Here is a 6,000-nt window from a genome sequence, read left to right as displayed (position 1 = left end):
GGATCTGCACCAAGGAGACAGCCGGCGGAAGGATGATTGGTGCCGGTGATACGGTGACCAGTGCCTTCCTCTAGGTGACCCACATCGAGAGGGCGGAGTCCGTGAGCATGGTGCCAGTGATGTAGGCTGTCCCGCAGAAGACAGAGACCTGGGGCGTGTAGACTGTCTCGTCTCCAGAGACCGGCATCGTTTGCCCTTCCTCTGGGAGGCTCTTTACGGCTGGCTTGCCCTCACTGGGAGCCTTTGCTGTGACCTGCGGCATACACGGTGCCAGCGGCGCTGGTAGAGGTCTCTGCTCTCTGGACGCCGGGAGAACCTGGGAAGGCGTTGGCACTGCCATGATTCTGGGTCCCCTACTGCTCCCTGGATTTGGTGCAGGATCTCTCAGGGGGCTAGAGGGCCCCATCGGGGGGAGAGAGGGCTATGTGGCTCCGGTGTGGGCTGTCGGCTTGAACTGGTCCTTTGCCCTTTTTGCACAGTGCCAGGGAGTCACTCTTCTCAACCTCTTTTTAGGCACGGGTGACGGGGAATGGTGCCAGGTGGAGCCCGGTGCTGGGGATGTGCTGCTTACCGAGGCCGAGGTGCTCAGGGCAGAGTCTGGCTGGGAAGGCTCAGATGCCAGGCAGAGAGCAGCCTCTATGAGGAGAGCTCTCAAATGTCTGTCTCATTCTTTCTGAGTTCTGTGAAGAAAGTTCTTACAGATGTGACACTTCTCCTTCACATGTGATTCCCCCAAGCATTTGAATCAGCTGCTATGGGGTTACTAATAGGCATAGGCCTGTTACAGTCAGAGCTGGGCTTAAAACTCGGAGACCGGGGCATGCCCTGCCTGGGGCAAAGCCCTCGCTGGGACTCTATGTTTAACTACACTACTTAACAACTATTTATTAACTAATACTGTAAACAAACTATTTACAAGGCCATAAGGCTCGAAGACTGAAGTAGAAGAACTGCTAGCCCTTGCAAGAGAAGGGAAAGGCGCTCCGACTAACCACCACGGGCAGTAAGAAGGAAATGAGAGGGCATAGGCCCGGCAGGGCCTAATATACTGATGCAGATGCGCGACACTCAAGAGGGCGCTACAGCCAATCCTATGGATACCGCTAAGGCAAAAATCTCCCACGGCTGCGCACACCTAGAATGGAATGGACATGAGCAAGCATTCGAAGAAGAACCAAGTTCCATATCAGATCTGACAGCATGGATCAGGGCATAATATTTTGAAAACGTATGTACTGAGGCCCTACATAATTCAGATACTGGTACATTCTTCAGTAATGCTGCAGATGTTGCCTGTGAATTGGTTGAAATGTGCTATCATCCTTTGGGGGGCAAATGAATGTCCGCAGCATCATAACAAGTGATAATACATCCAAATATCCCTTTCAATAGTCTCTGAGTAGAGCTCGAGGACATCATGGATCTAGCTGTGAAGGAAATGAAGAGCTCAGGTGACTTCCTAAATTGCTTGGGCCTATTTAAGTAGAAGGTCAATGCCCTTCTAACATTCAGGTAGATAAACAGGATTCCTGTAGAGAGACCTCTCCCATCAGCTTAATTACTCCAGCCCCAATGAGCGGTGATAGCTATGTCAGCAGGAGAAGCTCTCCCACCAACATAGCACTGTCCACACTGGTGCTTAAGTGGACGTAAGTTATGTTGCTCAGGCCTCACACTCCCCCACACACATACCCAGCCCCCCCCACATCCCATGCCCTGACTCCTGCACCCCCCTCACATACCCTCAGCCCCCAGTCCTGACTCCTCCACCACCCCACATCCCACCCACACTGAGCACCAAACGGGAGCTTCTGCACCCTCCCCCATTCCCACCTGCACCCCTTGCACCAAATGGGAGCTGCTCCAGGTAAGCGCTCCACACCCCAACCTCCTGCCCCAACCCTGAGCCCCCGCCCTAACCCTAGCTCCTGACCAGACCCTGTACCCCAACCCCCAGCCTGCTCGTGCACCCTAACTCCCTCCCAGACCCTGCATCCCCAGCCCTGTGCTCAGTGCACCCCTGCCCTCAGCTCAGTGCAGAGAGAGACGAAGAGAATGGGCTAGAACCAGGGAGAAGGTAGGTACCCACTCTATGTGGGCAGGGGCGGGGGGGGGATCCTGTTTACCCCCTCTCCAGCCCTGCTGCACTTGCCATTTACCCCCTGCCCCTCCCTTGCTCCAGAGACCAACCCTAGCTCCTGCCCTGCTGTGCTTTTGCCCCCAGCCCCTGCCTTGCTCCAGTCAGCAGGGACTAATCCTCCCCCCATCCCCCACTGTGCTCATCTTGCCCCAGACCCCTGCCTCGCTCCAGCTGGGGACCAATCTTTCACACACCCCCGCCCCGATGCCCCGCTGTGCTCCTGCTCCTGGTGCCTGCCTCGCTCCAGCTGGGGACCAATCCTTCCCCCACTACCATGCCCTGCTGTCAGGGTGGATAAAAATCAATGACTTTTTAAAAAAAATAAAATAAAAATCAGATTTTTTTTTATTTAAATCAGATTTTTAAGGGAAAAAACTATCTAAAGATAGTTTTAATTAAGATACATTATATCTCATCATGGAATGGGATTATAAATTCTAATTCTATAGTATGAGATAATATATTCATGTAATGTTTAAGAAAAGTTTTGTAAATGAATTCTAATAGTTCATGGATTAGGGACCCAATCTTATGGGGTTCCACAGGCTTCTGTATAGATCAGTGGTTCCCAGTACATCCCTCGGCCCACGCCACTTCCAGCAGCTCCCATTGGCCTGGAGCAGCAAATGGCGGCCACTGGGAGCCGCGATCGGCCAAACCTGTGGACGCGGCAGGTAAACAAACCGGCCCGGCCTGCCAGGGGCTTTCCCTGCACAAGCGGCGGAACAAGTTTGGGAACCACTGGTATAGATGATTTAGATTAATCTTTATATCTACCCAATGGGACTCAGTGCTCAGTCTAGACAATACCATCAGAGATGTTTAGTTTTGCAGTTTTCAAACTGTGCATTTGTGTCTCCAGAGGTAACATGCTTGTTAACAGCAAAAATGTTTTAAAATAAATTAATAATATATAGAAGTGAGAAATAACAGACCTCAACTCTATTGTCCCTCTGCAAATTTGTGTACACAGAGTCAATCCCTTACCTCTCTTTAAAAGTGAAAAGTTTCAAAAAATTCAATGAATAGAAGAGTGTTGAGGGCGGAATAGATCTGGACAGGGAGAAGAAGTCTGGAGATAAACGTGAGAAGTGAGGAATATATGCTTTTTTGTTAAAATATTGTTTGCTGTTGAAGAAAAAAATCCAGAATACTTAATGTTGTTGTTTTAGTTAAATAAAACAATTTAAATGTCTGTTTGGTGATGTTCTCCTCCTAATACAGCCTGGCAAGAAAATCCTCCAAACATTAATGATTAACCTGTTGAACTGGAGATAGTTCACCTCCCAATGACTTCATAAATATCTGCTTCAATTATCTCTGGTAAATGAAATAACCAAACAATCATGCATTTTATGATATAGCTGTACAAAATAAATCACTGTTTAAAAATGTATAGTGTGTACCTTCTAAAAATGAAACCTACATCTATCTCTGAGTTGTGAAGAATATGTATTAAGGTTATAACAACCAACAAGAATGCACTTTTATGTAGAAAACCATGATTAAATTGAGTCTTCCTGACTAGTGATTTAAATCATGATTTAAATCAAATCCACCCTGCTTGCTGTGCTCTTGCCCCTGGCCCCTTCATTCCCCAGAGGGGCCCACAAATATGTCTGGTGCTGGGCCCACAAAAAGTTAATCAGGCCCTGACTGAGGCAGTGAGGGTACTAAAGGAACACCTGGCCAATGCTCCAGTGCTGGCATCCCCAGATGGGGAGAAACCCTTTTACCTGTACCCTTTGGTATCTGACACTACCATTGGGTGTGCATTAACACACATGTATGGGGCAAAGGACCAACCTTAGGCCTTTGCCTCCCGACTTTTGAGTGCTGTGGAACTTAAGTATGGATGGTGTGAAAAGGTGGTGTTGTGTACCTACTGGAGGGTAGGGAAATTCAAATACCTCACAGGAATGCAGACGGTAATAGTCCGGTCCCATCATGACCCCCTCCGGCTGCTAAACATGCATACTATTTTACAGGGACAAGTGAGTGGGCAGCATATTGCAAAGTGGTTACTGGCTCTACAAGCTGAAAATATTACTGCAGAAGTGGTAAAGGAACCCGCAGTCTGGGTAGCCAGATTACACCTGGCTGGCACCCCACACCAATGTGAAGCCAGCCCAGGTAAAACCCAACACCAGGTGTTTCGAGCGGCTAACCCCAATCAGGTAAAGGACACACTGGTATGGTTTTGGATGGAAGTTGTATGTATCAGGGTGAGGGGGGGTGTGCGAAAAACTGCAGGCTTAGCTGTTGTGGGAATCATAGGAACTGAGATAGTCAGCACCATTGGCTTCTCACTAGAAGTAAGGTCAGCTCAGGAGACAGAACTGGCAGCCTTGCTAACAGTTTTAAATGAAGTAGATCCCAAATTTGAGCCAGAATGTTGTGGGGGAGGGTGGATTTGGATTATGTATTTCGTGGGGTCACATTGATGCTGAGACGGTGGGCAGATAACACTGGTCTACAATTTTTGAGAAGTCGTCTGCTTCAGAGATAAAATGTGCTATTTATTATGTATTTTGATGTGCTGAATTCAAATATGACAATTAAAACAACTGATTGGCTACTGTTTCTAAGATATTTAAGTTTTTGCATTTTATGTCTATGTATATTGTGTAGATAGTAGAGTTTTAATCATAAATTGTAAACCTAGGTCTTTTCATGTGTTTATGGTTGCTTTACATGATATTTCACCTGTCCTGTTTATATAACACTTCAAAAACTAGCAAAAGGGTTATATAAATAAAATTTATTGTGAAACAAAAGGCAAAAAACTATTATGTACATAGTTTAGTCTTATTCAGTGTCTACTCAGCACTTCTTGGCTTGTCTCTTGTATTCATTAAATGGAGCATCTCTTGTCACTGTTCAGCAATAGTCTGCAAGCATTGATGGGCTCCATTTGCCCTGATAGCGTTTCTCCATTGTTGCAATGTCCTGGTGAAATTGCTCGCCGTACTCGTCGCTCACTGCTCCGCAGTTCGGTGGAAAAAAATCTAGATGAGAGTGCAAAATATGTATCTTTAGTGACATGTTGCAACCAAGGCTTTTGTATGCCTTGAGGAGCTTTTCCACCAACAACCTGTAGTTGTCTGCCTTGTTGTTTCCGAGAAAATTTATTGCCACTAACTGGAAGGCTTTCCATGCCGTCTTTTCCTTGCCATGCAGTGCATGGTCAAATGCATCATCTCGAAGAAGTTCACGAATCTGAGGACCAACAAAAGACACCTTCCTTTATCTTAGCTTCACTTAATCTTGGAAATTTTCCACGGAGGTACTTGAAAGCTGCTTGTGTTTTGTCAATGGCCTTGACAAAGTTCTTCATCAGACCCAGCTTGATGTGTAAGGGTGGTAACAAAATCTTCCTTGATTCAACAAGTGGTGGATGCTGAACACTTTTCCTCCCAGGCTCCAATGACTGTCGGAGTGATCAATCTTTCTTGATGTAGTGGGAATCTCTTGCACGACTACCCCATTCACAGAGAAAACAGCAGTACTTTGTGTATCCAGTCTGCAGACCAAGCAAGAGAGCAACAACCTTCAAATCGCCACAAAGCTGCCACTGATGTTGGTCATAGTTTATGCACCTCAAAAGTTGTTTCATGTTGTCATAGGTTTCCTTCATATGGACTGTATGACCAACTGGAATTGATGGCAAAACATTGCAATTATGCAGTAAAACAGCTTTAAGACTCGTCTTCGATGAATCAATGAACAGTCTCCACTCATCTGGATCGTGAACAATGTTGAGGGCTGCCATCACACCATCGATGTTGTTGCAGGCTACAAGATCACCTTCCATGAAGAAAAATGGGACAAGATCCTTTTGACGGTCACGGAACATGGAA

Source organism: Malaclemys terrapin, chromosome 8, assembly GCF_027887155.1.
Source record: "Malaclemys terrapin pileata isolate rMalTer1 chromosome 8, rMalTer1.hap1, whole genome shotgun sequence".
Taxonomy (NCBI): Eukaryota; Metazoa; Chordata; order Testudines; family Emydidae; genus Malaclemys; species Malaclemys terrapin.
Note: the sequence above shows the minus strand (reverse complement) of the source record.